The sequence below is a fragment of the Panthera tigris genome, chromosome A3 (genome assembly GCF_018350195.1).
Source record: "Panthera tigris isolate Pti1 chromosome A3, P.tigris_Pti1_mat1.1, whole genome shotgun sequence".
NCBI classification, from domain to species: domain Eukaryota; kingdom Metazoa; phylum Chordata; class Mammalia; order Carnivora; family Felidae; genus Panthera; species Panthera tigris.
In genome coordinates, this window is record NC_056662.1 from 39890987 (window position 1) to 39911214 (window position 20228).

At 35.6% G+C, this 20228-nt stretch overlaps 1 protein-coding gene across 1 annotated transcript in view; it reads left to right on the forward strand.

Moving 5' to 3' along the window:
* Window positions 1-20228, forward strand: part of MACROD2 (mono-ADP ribosylhydrolase 2) — a 2018887-nt gene that overhangs the window by 750192 nt on the left and 1248467 nt on the right. The gene's annotated exons all lie outside the window — the stretch shown is intronic.

Here is a 20228-nt window from a genome sequence, read left to right on the forward strand (position 1 = left end):
GAAGTAACTGAAAAACTGAAAAACCATACCATGATACCCAGTTGAATCCATTATTAAGTAAAAGTTAACCTGTATAATACACATTACACTGATTATTTAACAGAAATAAGTATATTTTAGGATTATATTGCTCTAAAGTTGTTCTAATAATAGGAAGTTTTGACCTTAAAGTATAAAATCCAGTTTTCTGGAAAGTTCACCCAAATCTAAAACCTCTTTTTCTGATGTTGGATAAATGTGGAATTTTCACATATTCAAAAAATATATTATAGTCTAAAATTCACCTTTTAAATAAGAATATTAATTTCATGTTTCAAACACATTCCTAATTGAACAGCCGCACATATATTCATTTATATATTTTTAAAAAAATATTTATTTTGAGACAGAGAGAGTGCATGAGCAGGGGAGGGGCAGAGGGAGAGAGAGGGAGAGAGAGAATCCCAAGGCTCGATCTCAAGATCACCTCGGGATAATGACCTGAGCCAAAATCAAGAGTTAGACACTTAACCAACTAAGCCACTCAGGTGTCCCTCATTTATACATTTCTTCATGCCAGACAGAATTAGAAATAGCTCTTTACTCAGCTGAGTGATGTTGGATATAATGTAAACAAACTTAGTTTGGACAAATCTAAGGACAGTAGCAGTCAGAAGAAAATTTACAACTAGATGAGGCAAACTACCTTGAAAACCTCTGAGAATGAGGAAGTAGAGACGATCTTGAATGACATATATGTGTGTGTGTGTGTTTGTGTGTATGTATGTATATATATATATATATATATATATATATATATATATATATATATAAATTAAGTGTTTATTTTGAGAGAGAGAGAGCGAGCGACCATGAGTGGGAGAATGGCAGAGAGAGAGAATCCCAAGCAGGCTTCATGCTGTCAGTGCAGAGCTGAACATGGGACTCAGACGCATGAACTATGAGATCATGACCTGAGCTGAAATCAAGAGTTGGACTCTTAACCAATGGAACCACCCAGGGACCTCTTCAGTTGTATTTACTTGATAAAAATGGATACCACAATCAATAGGAAAACACAGCATATGTTAGGGCTGATGATGAAGCCCTACACTCTGAATGTGTACCCCCATTTTATTGCTCAGCCTTGGACTAGTGAGTTAATAAATATTCAATAAGCCCTTTTCACTGAACTTTTAAAAGATAAAATTTAATGCTTTAAATTGCATTTAAAAAATCAAGTTCATGGTAAGGGTGCAATAAATATTTGGTTTATAATTTCATCTTGTGTATGGGGAAAAAAGATAAGCATGGGGCTCATTGCCATGTACATAGTATTCCTAAAATAGTTATTGCTTCAATAAATGCTCATAGAAGAATAGCTCAGGTTGCAGATTTTTTACATTTTATTGACTGAGACTCCAGGGAAAATTTAAAAGTTAAGGTGTCTTTTAACATGATTCAGAAATACAGAGTTTCCTCGGCACACTGTGTTTGACCCTTCTTTCTACCTCTTTGGGACACCCTCTCCTTATTGCCATTCTGTGTTCTGTTGTTTGTCCATACAATGCAACTTAATATAGTTTTATATTATTTCGCTTCATCTTTACTACCTTTACCCACTCACTCATTAGTTCTTCCTGTCAGTATTTTAAAAACTTTCTAAAGAAGCAAATGCCATTGAGCTCAGTAAACATTTTTCATAATTGATAAACCACTTTCTGCTTCCACATGTAGGCATACAATTATTTCTAAAAGTGGAGTCCTCATAGGCTCCTCTTCTAAGGACTTACATTCTCACTGGTGATTAGTTCCTGCCATCTGTCTGAGCGGGTACCATATTAGTATCTCCCAAATGGAGAGACTTTTCCTACCAGGAGTATTGGAGTTAAAATTGAGAGAGAACATGCAATCATTTTTATCTTTTCACAAATTATACAAATTTGTTTGTACTTTAAGAATTGAGAAAGTTGCTAAGATTTCTCTGGAGTGGGTCACAAGTTTTCTTCCTGGATGTTTGTTCAGAATAGACAACCATATTTGATTTATTGAAGTCTCTTGCTAAAGCATAATTGCAACTTCTAGACAATATGTTTGATGTCAATTTCAGCTTTTTTTACTGAAAGGAAAGAGGAATGAATCATGTCTTCATCTTCATTCTGTAGTTCTTCAGGAATAATTTTCAGTGTTGTTGAAGAAGTTAGAAACACCCAAGTTAATTATTATATAGGTTTTGCAAAAGCAGAGTGTTTAAATTATTAGTCATGTTGAAGGAACTCATTTTTCTTGAAACATTGAAAGATGTTATTAATCCTAAAGACTAGGTGTAGTGCCAAAGACTTAACAAGTATGATTAGCCTCCCTGTTACAAATGGTGTACATATCCATCATGAGGTTTCTTCATTTCCCTTTCAGAACTGACCTAGTGTTTGTTTGCACGGTCAGTTAACTAGGAGTCCTTCATGACAGCCCTGCTCTCTCCGGCAAGTCTTCTCTCTGTTTCTAGTAACTCCTAAACTCCTCTCCTCCTCCAAATATTTCCACTTGACTTACTGAAACAGTTGCATTGTTCTTTTGCCCAAATCCCAAGCATTCCCCCAGAGAGCTGTTTTCACTTTCCATAGAGCACTTACAGTTTATCTCTGTAAGAGAATAGTTTTGAGTTTGGCACTTAGTCTATTTATTTTTCATTCTAATAGGAATCACTTTGGAGCTAGCTAAGCCACCTTTAGTCAGCTTCTTAAGTGCTGCCCAGACCTCTTCCATCTGTATGAAACACTCACTTTTTCATGTCAGAAGTTTAATGAAACTAGAGAAGTCTTTAAAATAACAATAATAATGAAAGACTCTAATAGATTCAGGGAAATTGCACATACATCTTTTCAAGGTTAGATCTATTTTGCTAAAATTTTGAGAGTTTAATTTTTTTTGATACGCCCCCAGGTTAGAATCACATAAATTAGTCAAACATCTATCTCTTTGGGTTGGAAATACTCATTGATTTCATTCCTACCCTTCTCTATAGGGGAAATATTTTGGGGAAACTGGGTGGCTCAGTCACTTAAGCTTCTGCCTTTGTCTCAGGTCAGGATCTCTCAGTTCGAGGGTTCAAGCCCTGCATTGGGCTCTGTGCTGAAATTTCAGAGCCTAGAGCCTGCCTTGGATTTTGTGTTTCCCTCTCTCTCTGCCCCTCCCCTGCTCACGTTCTGTATCTCTCTCAAAAATGAACATTAAAAAAATGTATATAGGGGAATTATCTTTAATGTAAATCATGTGGCTGATTGCCAGTGATACATAAAAATTGGTATGCATTATTTAAAATAAATTAATGAATTTATTGATAAACAGCCACATAGCAGTGCTTGCTTGTTTTCATGTGACATTAAGTATTGCGTGTCTAAAAGGTGATATTGACAACTGGAACTGATCAGCATGCTTTCTATTTCTCACACCTGATACATATTGAATGCCTCACATACTGACATTTCTTAAGTGAATAGTTATTGTTGGGACATTTAGAGAAGCTAATATAAAATGGGACAATCTTTATTTGACTATTTTACCACACCTCAGGTATACAAAAGTTACGAATAAACATTACATGATGGCTTCAGACTTTGTACTGATTCAAAAAGATTTTAAATGAGAAAGGCCAATCTTTCTTGTTTCTTGGGCATTCAGTAACTTTTTGTGAGTTTGAATTGTCAGTGTCTCCTAATCTCTCAACTGTTTTTCCCCCCCCTCTCGATTTCTAATCTTACTCAGTTGGACTGTGGGGAAGAGAATACAATAGAGGGATTAATGGCTCAGTGCAGAGATGTTTGCTTACTGGACAATAGAAAAGGGAATTTGGTAGAAGTTCTTACCCTTCCTGTTTACATTCAATAATGTAACCGTATATTGAAAAGGTTGTCAATGGTGGTTCTATTTTGCCAGTTGTGATTCCCAAAGTCTTATTGTTAGATATTCATCAAATAAAGAAATAAAGAAGAAAAGAGAGAGGGAGAGATGTAAAAGAAATATAAAAGATGATAGATTTGAGAAGTCAGCGCAGTTACAAAATAAGACTAAAGGAAGTACTAAAAAAAAGCATGTGTGTGTGCACGTGCACGTGTACACACATGTCTGAGCTTGCATATGAAATACATTCATGTACATAGAGTAGAGGTGATGAGAAGAGTTGAGGAAAAGTATTGACGTTTTCACCTTTTTTTTTTTTTTTTTGGAACAGCTAATGACCAGAGAGCTTTCTAAGTGCTTAATGAGACTTAACATCTTTACATATGGTATGCTTGGTAGATATGGTTATCCCCATCTTTCGGATGAAGACATGGAATCTTAGAGAACTGAGAAACTAGTTTAAAATTTCTTAGAATGTATGTGGTTGAGTGAGGATTTGAATCCATATTATTTGTCACTCCAAAACCTCTTTTCTGTTTATTGGTGAAACCGCTGTTCCTGGAGAGTTACGATTGATATTACTCTGGAAATTTTGCCACATGCTACTCCGTGAGTTTTGTAAATCTCATTAGAGTATGTGGAGACCTCCAAACCCCCTCCCTACTGACATAGGTAAAGGTAAAGCATATCTTGGAGCAAACTTTAAGTCATGCCTATCCACTGAAAACCTACATATGTACAAAGCACTGTGCAGGTACTAACAAATGGAGAAAGAAATACATGGCATGTTCCTTGCTACCAGCACCTTATTAACTAGATGAAGAGATAAAACATACATATATGAAAAGCTAAAGACAGTACTCTCATCAATTACTAATTTGGTACAGCAAGACAAGTCATGATGAATTGTCAAATAACACGAAATGTGTGTGGAAGAAGTTGAGTGGTCTGTATTGAAATGTAGTAGTCTGGGAATTCTTAATAGAAAACAAGGAAGGCATTTAATCTGGATGGGAAAGGATAAGCAGAATTTAGAAAGTAACAGAGGTGGAAGGTTAATTCAGGCCTGAATACAAGTGTAAAGAGAGGTAGCACAGCAGGAGACAAAGGTTATCCCAAGTGGGTTGAAGGACACAAACAAAAACAAGGACATAAGTAAACCACTTTGGATAGAGAAGAGCTTTGAATAGAAAGGAGAGATGTGACCTAAAATGTAGGTCACAATCACGTTATCAGGCCTTGAGTGCCAGCACAGACTGAGCCTGTTGCTATGAAGGTATGGCAAATGGACACAAATAGGAAAATTACATAGTCAGAGTTGTGCTTTAAGAAAATAATCCAGGCAGTGGAGGATACAGGGTGAATGTCTACAGATAAAGAGTGAGGCAACATGCATAGCTGTACTGCAGTAGGATAGACCGTGAGCTTACCGTGCATACTTCTTACCACTGCTGCTCTGGTTGCTGTGTGCAAATAGCCCCCAGCTCATCTACCTACCTAGTCACCTCACAGAATGGCCAGAGTGATCCTTGTAATCCATAAACTGCTTGTCAAAATCTCTCAACATGGCCTATTAAGATATTCTTATTTTCATTTCTGTGTCCTACCTTTAAATATGGCCTACAAAATGTGGCTTTCACCCTCTCTCTCTGGTCTTACTTCCACTTTGTTCACTCTTTTTCTCTAGGCATGCTGGATTTGAAAAAAAAAAAAAAAAGAAGAATAAGAAGAAGAAGAAAAAAAGTCTTCTTCTTTGTGTTCAGCAGGCTCCCTCCCATTGTAGGGTCCTCTGAACATGTTATCACATCTTCCTGAAATGTTCTTCTTTCCCCTCACTGTCTTGTCAGCTCCTACTTATCTTTCAGATCAGCCCAATCTTCTTTCAAGACCTCCTTGACTAGGTCAAATCTTTCTATTGAAGGATCCTCATATCCCCATGTATCTATCTCTTTTTTGTTGCTTTTGTTGTATTTGCAGTTCCTACCTTTATCTGGTTATTTGATTAATGTTGTTTTCCCCCAGGGACCACAGTTTGGTTTTGCTTTCTGTTGAAGTTCAGAAACGAGCATATGCCTAGCACATACTAGACTCTACTAAATATGTCCTGTGGCAGGGCTGGGGGGGGGGGGGTCGGGAACAAAACTGTGATTAAAATGTAAGATGATTTGAAAATCTCTACATTTGAAGGTTTGGGCTATTGGAAATGTTATTATTTTTAAATACCCTTGGCATTGGTTTTTTAAAAAAAGGAAATGATATATAGTCAGTGGTAGAATTCTATTCTCAAACTATAGACTCATCATCTTAGCAATAGGGCTAAGATTGCACTTTTTGGTCTGCCTCACACCCTTCCAACCTAGATGTCAGCAAACAAGCTGCCATGTCACTGAAATGCAGATAATCTCTGGAGAAGAAATGCTGCTCTTCCCAGTTGTCCCATCTACTCAGACATGGTCAAGCTTTCTGAGCCCGAGGAGAATCAAGGCAAGATTACTAGTTTTTACAGATTTGTAAAGTAAGGTTATTGTCTCTGGGACAAAAGGGAACTATTTTTGTTGTAGTTTTTAAGTTAATTAATCATCAGCTGAGGGTCAGAACTCGGAAATCACACCACTTGGAATTCACATAAAGACAATCCAGCTGCAGCTACATTATTCAGGATCCTTTTGCCACTAAAACAGAAAAATGGTACTTAACCAATCAGGATGAAATGTCAATTTGAGAGGAAGGTAATGTGAAACTTTCATAAATCATCCAAACACCAAGAAATCTGTTACATTCTGATTTCCAGCCCGCTCTTTTGCTACGAAAACTCACTCTCATAACTCAGCTCTCTGAATACTACATATTCATGCAATTATAATTATTCCCAAAAGGTGGACACTGCAGTGATATGAGGGAGTTTTCCTCTAGTCTGCTTAGAGTTTTTCCAAAGAGAAGAAGCCACATAGTAAGAGTCACTCTTTTGGAATGATTTTGCTTCACTGTATTAAAATTTCTCTTTACGATCTAAATAGAAGACTTTTTTTTTTCTTTTACTTGAGGTGGCAGTGTTCTAGGGACATGTCTCTATGGTGTTTGCTAAATTAAAGTTCATCTTTTTAAGCTCATCCTTTTTTTTTTCCCAAGAGTTTACTGGCAAAATCAAAGACCTTGCTTCATTCCCCTTGCAGGGTGGAGCAGAACTGGTAGGATGATCACAGGGGAGTGAGCAGGCTCCAACATTTTTTGAAAAGACCATTTCCATTTCATTGGCACAGGGACCCCATCCTGTGCTGCAGCCAATTCTTAATTCTTTCTACCATTGGTTCAGAGGGTCAGGCTTTTGTGGGGAGGGATTATTTGTTTCTTTAAAATCCACCAAGGTTCTTTTCCCTACCGCCTTTTCCTCTTTTTTTTGTGGCCTGGAACAATAACAATGTTAGTGATTTTTCAGTTTCTGACTTGCAGCAAATCCATCTATACTTGGAAAAATGTAGTTAAATTTAATACTGCAGCTGGAGGTGAGATAGAAGTGAAGGTGGCTTAAAATGTGAGGTGGGTAAAAAAATGTGTAATTGAAACAGTATGATGTTGATGAAGCAGTGTGTGAGGCTGTCAGGAGGCATTATAATATGCTGATGAGTGGGACCAGCTTCCTAGTTATTCTGTGTGCACATGCTCCATTATATTGGGTGGGGGAAAGGAACCCGGCATATTAACTGCCTTTGTTTTTAGAGATGCAGGTGAAGCTCTTTCATTTCTGGTTTCTGAAAAGAAATTTGCAATATGTCCTAAAACCACTTTTAATCTGGAGTGTCAACTGACAACTGTAACAAATAAAAACTCCCAATTTATTTTTAAATATTAAAATAAAAAAAAATATTTTGAGTATCATTATAAGCACCAACTCTAAAAATTCTCATTTTATGTAAACTAAACTGTATATGAAGTCTCTACTTTTCTACACTGAATCAAAATAATTAATTTAATAAAAGTACCATAATAAAGTACCATAAGATTCAAAATATAGAAAATAAATTTTACTATGTTTTTGTTCTGTTTTGTTTTGGAATTTTAGAGTTCTTTACCTAGTTGACATGTTTGTTTCTTGCACAGTCATCAGTAAGTTAATCAGGATGTATCTGTCTTTTTGTCTGTTCCTTTCTTTTAAGGGCTGTTTGGGGGTGGGGGGGCGGGATGGAGGTGAAACTAGACATGGGTGGTAGGAGGAAATGTTAATGAACTTTAAGTATTTCTTTCCTTTAAAAAACTGAAATATTAGGTCTTAAAGTAAAAGTATGTACTTCAAAACTTATAAAGTGCTATACTTTATTTTCATTTTTTAATCTCCAAGTTATTAGCAGATTGCTATATTGAATACCTTTCATGTGGTTTTTCATTTAACATGTCCAAACACCCTTAAGGGATAGCTATTCATTAACTCAGGAGTGCCTAACCTTTGCAGAGAGAGGATTAAATTTTCATTTCCCTCAAGATTTAAGATGACCAAAAAGAGGATAAGGAAGTGGGGCTTTGAGGTAGTTGGAGAAGATTGGAGAGGGAGAGAATTGACCCTTGAGTCACTGGGATATTGGGAGGTGATTTTCAGTTACTTGTCTCAGTTCCTGTAAAGCCAGGGGGCAGAGAGTTGGAAAGGTGCCTTCATGACCTTTGACCTCTGGAAATGACTGTGGATTTAGCCAAAGCTAGTTAGAGCCAGAGAAAAAAGGAGAGTGATGGACAAAGCAGGAAGGAATAATTATTCTCCCTAAATACATAGTCCAAGATAGTGCCTTTCAACAACAAAAAAATACACACAAAAAAGCATGCACATATATTCACATATATGTCTGTGAATTTATACATATGTGTATATATGTTAATATGTATATTAATATGTTGACATTACACAGGACACAGTATTAAAAGAAACACTGTAGTACATGTAGTTCAGACATCAGTGGTAAGACTGAAGCAAAGAAAGAAGCTAGTCTGTGAGTAGATGTCTTTTAGTCTCCCCTTCATCCAATGGTAGAGCCCCCAACACTCACATACAGCTTGTTCCCAGAAATCCAACCTGACTGTGCCTTTGAGGCTCATGGAAGGAGCTTCAGATCCTATAATTCAGGAAGTCTGGGTTCTTGTTCAACACAAATCATGGTTTCCTGGATGGGAAGCCTTGTTTAGGAATTTAAATTAGCAGAAAATCAGAGCAGCCTGAAAAAGTCACCCTTGATACTTGAATGTCTAAGAAATAATTACGAGAAACAAAATTGTATTATTCAGAAACTTTTCCAGAAAATGATGGAATAAATAATATAATTCTCTGGTGAGAGCACAATCTCACCACAGAAAAAAACAAATTTCAGCTCTAACACAGGTTCCTTTTATTTAGACTTATTCATTCTTTTCATCTTTTTTTTCTTTAAATAAAAAATATAAACAAATGATAGCTCCTTGTCTAGAATGCTTCTACATTTTATACTTTAAAAAAGTTTGTGGTTATTTTATGTTTGAATCTAAGTAATTACTACATATTCCAAATGAAAAATAAACTCTTACTTCTGCCCACTTGAAAACCTCATGTGAGACTCCTCTTTTGCCTCCTGCCAGTTATTCCCCATGTCTTGATATAGCTTGAGAATCCTTGAATTCTCACTTACTGAATTTACTCATATAATCCATTTTTGCACTTTATTTCTCTCAAGACTGATATGCAAAGGTAATGGGAATAGGAATTTTGGAATCACAAATGGCCTCATTACTACAAGTCTTCTAATTTTTGAAATGTTCATACTCATTTATTAAAGATCATAGACAATAAATAAGTGATTTAATTAAATTATCCTAAAATAGGTACCTTAAAAACAAACAAACAACCCCTGCTGTAATGTTTCCTGAATCCCTGGAAATGTGTGTTTAAGAGAAAGAAATGGAAGGTGGATATCAGTTGAAAATAGTACTTTGCATTCCTTCTAATTTGGGGCCCTCTCTGGTGATTAAGAAGCACTTTAAGGACAGTGACTATGCCCCCAAGGTAAATGCAATTGACAGCTAACTTCTGCAAGAGTCTTGGACCTTCAGTGGGGAGAGAAGACATAATATGAAAAGAAAAATAATTTGAAGGGTGGGTGACAGTAGGGATGGAAGGATGTGTGGGCAGCTGTGTCCTTCTCATGTCTGTAATTTGACCTTTTATCTTCCTAGAGAAAGACTCCTTATATCATCTGATTTGCAGAAAACTTTCTTGAAAGACAATTGCATATGCTTTAAATCAGAGGATGTTGTACTTACAAAAACCTCCTTTTGTTGATATTTTTCTATATAGTGATGAGTATACAATGGGGATAATCATTTGATACTTGTAAATCTTAAGGTTCAGTAAAAACCACAGACTATATATCATGACTATATACCTGATTGATCTTAGACTAAATTGCAATACTTCTGATCAATTCAGTTAATATGTCATATGTAGTTATGCTTTGAGCAAATTACCTTTTGTTAAAGGAAGTAAGTAAATTAAAAACTACATATGTATGTATATATACATATTTCCTCTTCATAAGCCCTCGGCACAGTTGGTTTGGGAAAGGTCTCCTACCATTCGGGCATTGAACATTCATCATGAGTAATTTGCTGTTTTGGTTGATACAGTTGTCATATCATAGTCATTTCCTCCTTTAGTTAGTGTTTTAGCCTAAAGGCAGTAGATTTATGGGGTTTTTTTTCCAGATTGATTCATTTCCCAGCTGCCAAGCAACTTCTTTTAACCACATTTACAAATTGCTGGATGCATCTGTATACACACATAATGAATTGATAAATATTAGATGAAAGATATGTTGAAATAAATTGAAAGTTAAAACTCGTGGAGTATATTTACATTTAGATCAATCTAGAAGATGTGTTTAAAATAGAAGTGTATCTTTCAGTTCTATAAGGAGTGTCTATTGGGGCAAGCACAGTTAATCTTGGCCTAACATGAGAAATAATTATTTAGTGTCTATTGTCTTGCTGCCAACATTACTGCAAAAGCCTGTGAGTGGTCCCACTAAATGTTTGTATTTAATGTGGCTACCTGAATTGCCTTACTGGTAGGTTGCATCTATATTCAAAATGTTTTGATAGGTTTTCATGTTTTTAAAATGTAGTTGAAATTTTTAAGCTTGACATTCAAAACTCTCCTAAATTTAGACCAAATTTATCGTCCTAACCCCATGAATCATTAAACCATCTTAGATACTGGCAACCAAGGTGGGCTTTTTCTTCGTACCTCCATTGCTCTAATCTTGAAATATCCTTCTCTCTAATACTCTCATGTTATTCAGTGATAGTAAGAATGTAAACTTAGGTCCACGACACACCAGAATTCTAAACTGGGCTCTTTCTCTTACTAGGTTACCTAGGTAGAAATAAGCTTGGGCAAACCACTTCTCTCCTCTATGGCTTAGTTCCTAACTTTGTACAAGTATGTCAATCAGTTATTGGCACAATAGTGTAACCAACGACCACAAAAATTCAGTGACATAAAATACATGTTTGTTTCTCTTGCATTTATGGATAGATTGGTCTCAGCTCCAGGTGCTGGGCTCAGTATAGGGTCTCCTATACTTTGGAGGATCAGTGAAATACAAGGATTGTTTTTCTCATGGGGATGGTAAAAAGTCCAACTGTCTAACTGTACAAGTACAGTTCAAGTCTTTGCACCACTTTGCCCTATGGATGTTACATCACTGGGTTGGGAAATATAATCCACCCCTAATGGAAGGAATTGCATAGGGCAAAAGATATAGAAAAAATAATGAGGGTGAATAATTGGAAACAATAATGGAATCTGTGACAGTCGTATTATTGGAGGATTAATTCACATCATCTAGATTAGGTTTCTAGCATAGCATGTGGCACAAAGGCACTCAACACATTTGACTTTCTCTCTGTACTTTCCCCACCCACACCTGTTCAAACCCTCCTTTGTCCTTTAGTCTCAAAATAGATGTCATCTCTTTTATGAAGTTTCCCTTGCTTTCACCTGTAATTAAAATTAACTGCTTCTTCCTCAATACTTAATGCATTGTCTATAATAATTCACTTAAGGCCTTTATCTCTTTCCCTATATTAAATTAATCATCATAAGCAGATTATAAAACTTGTGGATAGTGCTTTATCACCGGAACTTCTTGTGTTTTTTCAAACAGTAGGTATTCAGTGAATGTTTATTGGACATAAATTTACAATCAGTTTTGTATTTGCTCTCTTATTGAAATACATCTATGGGTGCCTGGGTGGCTCAGTTGGTTAAGCATCTGACTTTTGATTTCAGCTCAGGTTATGATCTCATGGTTTGTGAGTTCAAGCCCCCGCATCAGGCTGTATGCTGACAGCACGGAGTCCGCTTGGGATTCTCTGTCTCCCTCTCTCTCTGCCCCTCCCTGCTTACTGGCTCTCTCTCTTTCAAAAATAAATAAACACAAAAAAAAAAAGGGCTCCTGGGTGGCTTGGTTGAACGTCCGACTTCTGCTCAAGTCACAATCTCGTGGTTAGTGAGTTTGAACCCTGTGTCCGGCTCTGTGCTGACAGCTCAGAGCCTGGAGCTTACTTTGGATTCTGTGTCTCCCTCTCTCTTTGCCCTTCCTCTGCTCACACTCTGTCTCTTTCTTAAAACTAAATAAACATTAAAAAAAAAATTTTAAACATCAAAAAGAAAAAAAAAGAAATACATCTGGTACAGCTGATATCAAGCCCTGTATCTTCTCATCAATCTTAAATTTTCTCATTTTCTTATCAGCTCAAGTAGAATCTAGTTGCCATTTAAGAAGCCATATTGGTTCCCAAACCTAGTGAAACATAAAAATCAATGAAATTCTTTTAAAAATACCAAAATTTTATAAGCTCAAGAGTAAACTGGAAATGTGCATTATATACATATAATCCGTAACCTAAACTCTCTACTTCCTTAGAGCAAAAGTGATAGAAATAGCTTCAGTATATAAATGATAAATGATTTCTTGACAGGTATGTGAGTCGACCATGCAGAAGTTACACATAGGAGACGTTATGCCTTCTTACCTCCTTTGTCATTCTTCCTGGTGTTCCTGTCAATCAGACTGTAGAGCTCAGGATCCTCATGCATCTGAGTCAAGTTAGTTTGCTGATGCCAGGTCTTTTCTGTCCCTCTGACTAGTACTTTCTGCTTAGCCATCTCTTTGAGTGATAATATCTGACTTTATCTTCTCACAGAAAATATAGATAATTTTTATATCAGATCAAATTATATTAATAAGAACCTGAGATCATAGGGAATGACTTGTCAGTTTATATTAGTATGACTCTGGTGTCTGACAGTGGCCACCAGAGATAGTTGGTGGGAGCGCTCCCTCATATGACCACCTTGTAGGTTAGAATCCTAACCCAAACACCTTCCTTTTAATTCTCAGTGTTTCATACTTTTTTAAGTGGCTTATTACACTCAAATTTTTTGACATTCTTCTTGCCATGGACATCCAAAGCAAAGTAGAACAAGGAAAATGACATGCAAAAAATGTATTTGTATGCTACCTTCTTTGTGTGGTGACTGTATGATAAGGAGGAAAGACTGGTGAACTGAAAATCAGAGGTTCTGGGTTGAAATGCCTGCTCTGGCACTCATTAGTTGGGCCTCAGTTTTTTCCATAGGAGCATGACTTATATACATTAAGTTTGTTCTCATGTGTGTGTGTGTGTACATGTATATATGTATACACACACACTCAAACACAGACACACACACTTTTAATTTAAATTCCAGTATAGTTAACAGACAGTATTGTATTAGTTCCAGATGTATAATATAGTGGTTCAGCAATTCTATATATTACTAATAATGAAGCAGAAAGAAAAATTAAGAAAACAATATCATTTATAATTGCACTACAAATAATAAGATATCTAGGAATAAACATAATCAAGGAGGTGAAAGACATGTCTTCCAAAAACTATAAAACATAGATGAAAGAAATTGAAGATAACACAAGTACATGGAAAGACATCCCATGCTCATGGATTGGAAGAACAAATATTTTTAAAATGTCTATACTACCCAAAGCAATGAACAGGTTTAATGTGATCTCTATCAAAGTACCAATAACATTATTCAGAGAACTAGAGCAAACAATCTTAAAATTTCTATGGAACTATAAAAGACTATCTCTCTCTCATTATATATATATATATATATATATATATATATATATATATACACACACACACACACACACACACACACATATATGTATGTATATACATTTATATATACATTAATATATACATATGTATATAAGTATTATACATATTATACATATACATATTATACATATACATATTATACATACAAATACATATTATACATACATATATACATATGTATATAAGTATTATACATACATATATACATATGTATATATTAATGTATTTAAATATAATTATAATAAATATACAAATATATTATTTGTATATTATATATTATATTATATATGTATACACATTGTACATATGTATATACATTATATACACATATATACACATAGTATCTCTCTCTATATATATATTATATATGTCTATATAATGATGTTTTACAACTGTATTCATTGGAAATTAAGGGGCTAGGAAAGAGGACAGAAGAGATAAAACATTGACTAATAATGTAGTTTTGTGCCATTGCCAGTCACAGTTTTGAAGTCTAGCATGAAAAGTAATATTCTTTTTGTTGTTATTATTATGGTAAGAATAATAAAAATATGTTTACCTCCTTCTTGTAAAGATTTGATATTTCTGTATTCCTCAATTTTTCCTTAAGGTGATTAAATACATTGTTTCTTAGAAAGCTTGGATGGAATTTGTCATCCAGCATACCAGAATCTCAGTATAAAGCATATCAAAATAATTTTAGAAGACTTTGTTTTAAATGTCTATTGTCTACTGGGTAATTTTATATGGGTTTCCTCATAAACATTGGGTAGTATGTTTTTATGAGTATTTCAATTTGATGCTATTCAGCTTTTCACACAATAAATATCTCTTATCTCTTCGTGTGTAGGCCATTGTGACTCTCATTCAAAATTATATACATATGTGTTAAATGCAGTTTCATTCTCATAAAGGCAATATTATTGAACATGGCCATTCTTCGAATGGTTTTCATGCAAAATGAATTATGTTGTATTGTAATCTGGAGCCTTTTAGGTTTCCTATGAGAAATTGTCTGAAATTGTATCTTGTTGTTTAAACTGTTGGGTATCTCTTACTATAATTGTGTAGAGGATGAGAACTAAAATAGCTTTCCTTTGCTTTCTTCTTGGTATACCCACATAGCATAAAAATTAAGACTTATTTCTTACGAACTATGGATATTTTATAGGTCTCAGAATCATTCAAAAAATGCTGTCTTTTAAAAACCAGCACTCTGTAAAAATGGATGCACTAAGTTCTTGGACTAAGGTTTTTTGTTTTTGTTGTTGTTGTTGTTTTTTGTTTTTATTTTTGGTGTGTGTGTGTGTGTGTGTGTGTGTGTGTTTAAAGTTCATATTCTCTTACCATTCAGATGTAGAGAAAATTTGGTGTAATAGTGAAAAGTATGAGCTCTGGGTTAGACTGATTTGATTTATGTATCAATCTCTGCCTCTATTGGTCTGAGCAATTTGTATAACTACCTGAAGACTTAGTTTCACCACCTTCAAAGTGGGGATGATGATAGCTCCCACCATTTATTTCATTCAACAGAATTTTTATTTCAGGCCTGCCATATATCAGTTTATGTTCTAGATGCTAGGGATGCCACGTAAGACAAAATTCCTATTATTGACTTCTACTCAGAGTAAAATAAACTATGTAAAAGAAATAAGTATGAAAAAAGCAGTAGTTACCACTGTGATAAAATAGTGATTGGGTAGTATATTAGGTTAGATAGTTTTTACACTTCTTTATAAAGACAATACATTTAAACTGAGCCTTAAATAAGAAGGAGGTAACCATATGAAGATCTCAGAGAAGAACATTCAAGGTAAAGGAAACAAATATGGTAAAAGCTCTGGGGAAAGAACAGAATTTCTATGCTCAAGAAAAAGGAAAACAAAGCCAGTGAGATATAAGTGTATGATCCAAGAAAAAAATTATACAGACTTCTGTGAAGGAAAAGTTCATAAACTGGAGCCCTATAAGCCAAGACAAGGAGTTTGGATTTTATTTGTAAATATTATTGGGAGCCATTGGAAGTTGTAGCAAAGGGAACACCATAGCTTACTTAATATTTTTTTAAGTGTGTTTTTTTTGGAGATACCCTGTGGAGAATGGCACATAGAAGGAAGACTTGGTGGGAGACCATTGCAATAGCCCAGAAGAGAAATGTTCTTAGATGATGCGGTAGTTCTAGATGTGGGGACAAAAGGGTTTTTTAGAGTATGCTTCAGAGGTAAAGTCAACACAACTTGCTAATGGATTAGATATGGAGAATGAAAGGTGGGGAAGAATCAAGAACAACTCCCAGGTTCTTAATTGGAGCAAGTGATGGATGATGACACCGTTTCCTGAAATGGGCAGGGTGGAGGAGAAGCAGGTTTTGGAAGGGACATCAGGAGTTCTTTTTTGGCCTTGTTAACATTTAGGTAGCAATGTTAAACAGCACCTGAAGATATGAATCTGGAGCCTCGGGGACCAGTCAGGGCTGAAAATATAAATTTTATTTTATGGCAACAATTTTTTTAATTTTTATTTATTTTTGAGAGGGAGAGACAGAGTGTGAATAGGGGAGGAATAGAGAGAAAAGGAGACACAGAATCCAAAGCAGGCTCTAGGCTCTGAGCTGTCAGCACAGAGCCCCACGTGGGGCTTGAACTCACGAACCGTGAGATCATGAACTGAGCCAAAGTCAGACGCTTAACTGACTGTGACACCCATGCGCCCTTGAAAATATAAATTTTAGAGTGTCACTGATACATAAACACTGGGATGGGTGAGACCACCTAGGCAGAGAATGGAAACAGAAAATAGAAGGCATCCCAGATAAGTCCTGTGATGTACCAACATTTAGAAGTCAGGCTGAAGAGAGGTCAATGGAGGACACTTAAAAGGCATGTACAGTGAGGCAGGTGCACTGAGAATATAAAGCCCTTAGTGGCTTGTACATAGTAGCTTCTCTATAAATGCTAGTGTCTTATTTGGGTTTCTTCAGAATACTGAGATAGGTGGATTGAAAGGTTATCCAAGGAAGTGCTGGTAAGGAAGTGGAAAGTGAGACAGAGAAGGGGAAGAACCAGTAAGTGTGCTATCAATCAGGTTACCATGGGAGAAACTGGAGCCCAGTCCTGCTGCTGACATCTGGGAAACTGTGTCACACCCTTCAGAGTTGCCCCAACCGAGGGATGAGAAATATCTATTCTCCACCACGTTTGTCCTTAGGTGAGATCTGCTTTCTAGGGCTATTAACTCATAGCACTTTTGGTGTGCTTCAGGAGGGATGCAGATGCTCCTGGTAGGACACGCAGCATGTAAACTTAGATCAAGTGCTGAGCAGATCTGGGTGGGCATCAATGGAATATGATTAGCAGTTACTGTTATGTTCCTTACTTGATTGACCCTAATCATTTTACCTTTCTTCACTGAAATGTGGTAAGAACAAATGATATCCCAATTGATTAAATAAAATTATTAAAACAAGACAGAATTCAAATTTCTTCATTACTTGTCATACCTAAAGATGTGACAAACTAGTTGAAGCATATTAATAAATGGGTGTGTAATTCTCCTTATATTATTGACCTAATGTGTCAGTAAGTTTTAAGGCATGTTCTTCAGTGCCAAAAGTACCATTAAATGGGATGCCATTAAATGTGAAGGTAAGCACATATGACCTCAGTGTTTTATATTTTTTTGAAATATCAGAATAAAAATTCATATGATATACTACCTTGAAATTCAGTGCTTTTCTCCCAGAGAACTCCAAGGTTACACTTGATGCTTTTCAGCTCACCTTGTACACATGAAATCACTTGATCCCAATTCCTAGGAGGGTAGTGAGTGAAGTAACTAGTGTCACAGGTGAAACTGAATTGCTTTTAAGCTTCTTATCTGAGCAAGCAGCAATATTGAGACCAAGACTCAAGTTTGTTAGCATTTGATCTAGTTTCCTTTCCTCTCTGCCATAATGGAAATGGTAAAATGCTTACTTGAGCTCACTATGGGCCAGACACTGCCCAAAGCACTTTATAAAACGTGCTAACTTAATCCTTAAAACAACACTATCATTCAGGTAGTATTATTTTCCCCATTTTACCCACTGACTCACAGAGTTAAGTAACTGTACGGTTCACATCTCATAAGTGGCAAAGCAGGGATTCAAACCAGGCATTTTGTCTCCAGTGTCCATTCTCCTTGAATCAGTAGGTTACAGGGCTTATGCAGCAGTGATGGGGTCTGATCTCATCCCTGAACTGCTTGGACAGATCACACATATGATTTGTTTGGTACTTTTCCCATAAATTCACTTTGCTAATCATTTTACTAGAGATTAAAAAAAAAAGAAACCTCACCACCAATAGTCTATTTTTAATTTTAAAAATTGGAGTATCTTTTTTTTTAAATATCTTTTGTATGGCTTCAAGTGTCTAGTTTTTCATGTATTCTAATATACAATCTATTAACAATATTATTTTCCCTCTTGTGAATTCTTATGCCTTGTCATTAGGCTTAAATATATGCAGGGTATCAAGACATACTTCTACCAATAAACTTCTATTAAAAGTCTAATTAAGACAGTTCTTCCAGGTAGGTTTTTTGTGCTTTGGAGAGGAAGTGGTATGGACATAATTCTCTGAGAAATGTTTCATTTTTGCATGTGTCTAGGAAAGATGTTATTACTGTATCACTCCCCAAATTTCATTTACTTATTTCTTTAGTTTCTTTTGCTATTACCTGCTCACTGCACGGAGTGACTAATCATAATTTTCAGAGTAATTTCAAGTGTGTTGTCGTTTGTCCACAGGAAGATTTTTGATCCTAGGTAGATGTGTAAGGAGGTTGCTTTCATAACAAAGGAGATTCTGATATCTCACCTTGTGGGGAGAAGGCTGCTTTTAGCAGCTCCTGCCCCTTGTGGAAGAACTCTTCGGTCTCATTAAGCGTTAAGATATTATGATTACTTCCCCCTTGCTATGTGATACAATATTGGTGACTGTTTAAATCTTACTGGAGGGGATTTAAAGGCTCTTCTGCAATCCTTTTATAGCCTATGAATTTCAAAAATAGGAGATGCTTAACTTACTGGCCCGCAAATTCTGTTTCCACTTATATCTACGTAAAAGTAGAGCCGCAGATGAAATTATGACCCAGTATTTCTTCTCTCATTTAAAATATCAATTCCTATGTCCCAGAAGTTAGTACCAAATTTGTGTGTCTATATGTTCAGGTTTTTGTTGTTGTTGTTGCTGCTGTTGTTTTTTTTTAGAGGGAAAGAAAGTCAAGTATTCTGGTAATTTAAAATTGTTTATGGCATATTCCTATAATTCTAATCATTTACAGATGTAGCAATTTATCTTTTTTTAATGTTAATTTATGAGTAGAGCTGTGATCAAATGAATTAAGCCAAAGTCCTTATAATTTAAATATTACTTTTTGGAAAGTACTTTTAAAAAAAAGTTGGCTTACGTGCTTCCTAGTCGAATTATTATTTACTTTATTTTTCTGATATTAGTTTTGAACTATGCAGTCTCATATGGCATATGCAATAGCTAAAGGTTAAAGATCTAATACCCAAGCCTCTCTTTAATGTCTGTTTTGTCTGATGGCTACAGCCAGATTTCCTCAGAAAACCTTACAAAACATGATAAACTGTTTCAGTGGTAATGTTTGTGTCAGTAGCAGCAGAGATGAGTTCCAGATATTTTCAGAATCATTTAGAAGTTGATGTGAAATTCTGCAAAGAGTCAGGCCAATGCAATAATTTCAGTTCTGTTAAGTTATATTTATTTTAAGTCTTAGGATTTTTAAACAAAAGTGGTAAACAACATTTAATTGGGTTTAGTACCACACAGTTGTTCTAGCCTTCATATAGTTTAAAATAAATGGTACAAAATTACTCGATAAGTTATAAAAACAGTATGAATTTGAACTATTATTTTGGGGTGCCTGGGTGGCTCTGTCAGTTGAGCATCCAACTTCAGTTCATGGTTCATGAGTTCGAACCCTGCATCGGACTCTGTGATGACAGCTCGAGCCTGGAGCCTGCTTCGGTTTTGGCTTCAGTTTCCCTCTCTCCCTGCCCCTCCCTGCTCATGCTCTGTCTCTCTCTCTCAAAAGTAAATAAAAATTTAAAAAAATTGAAATATGATGTTTTAGCA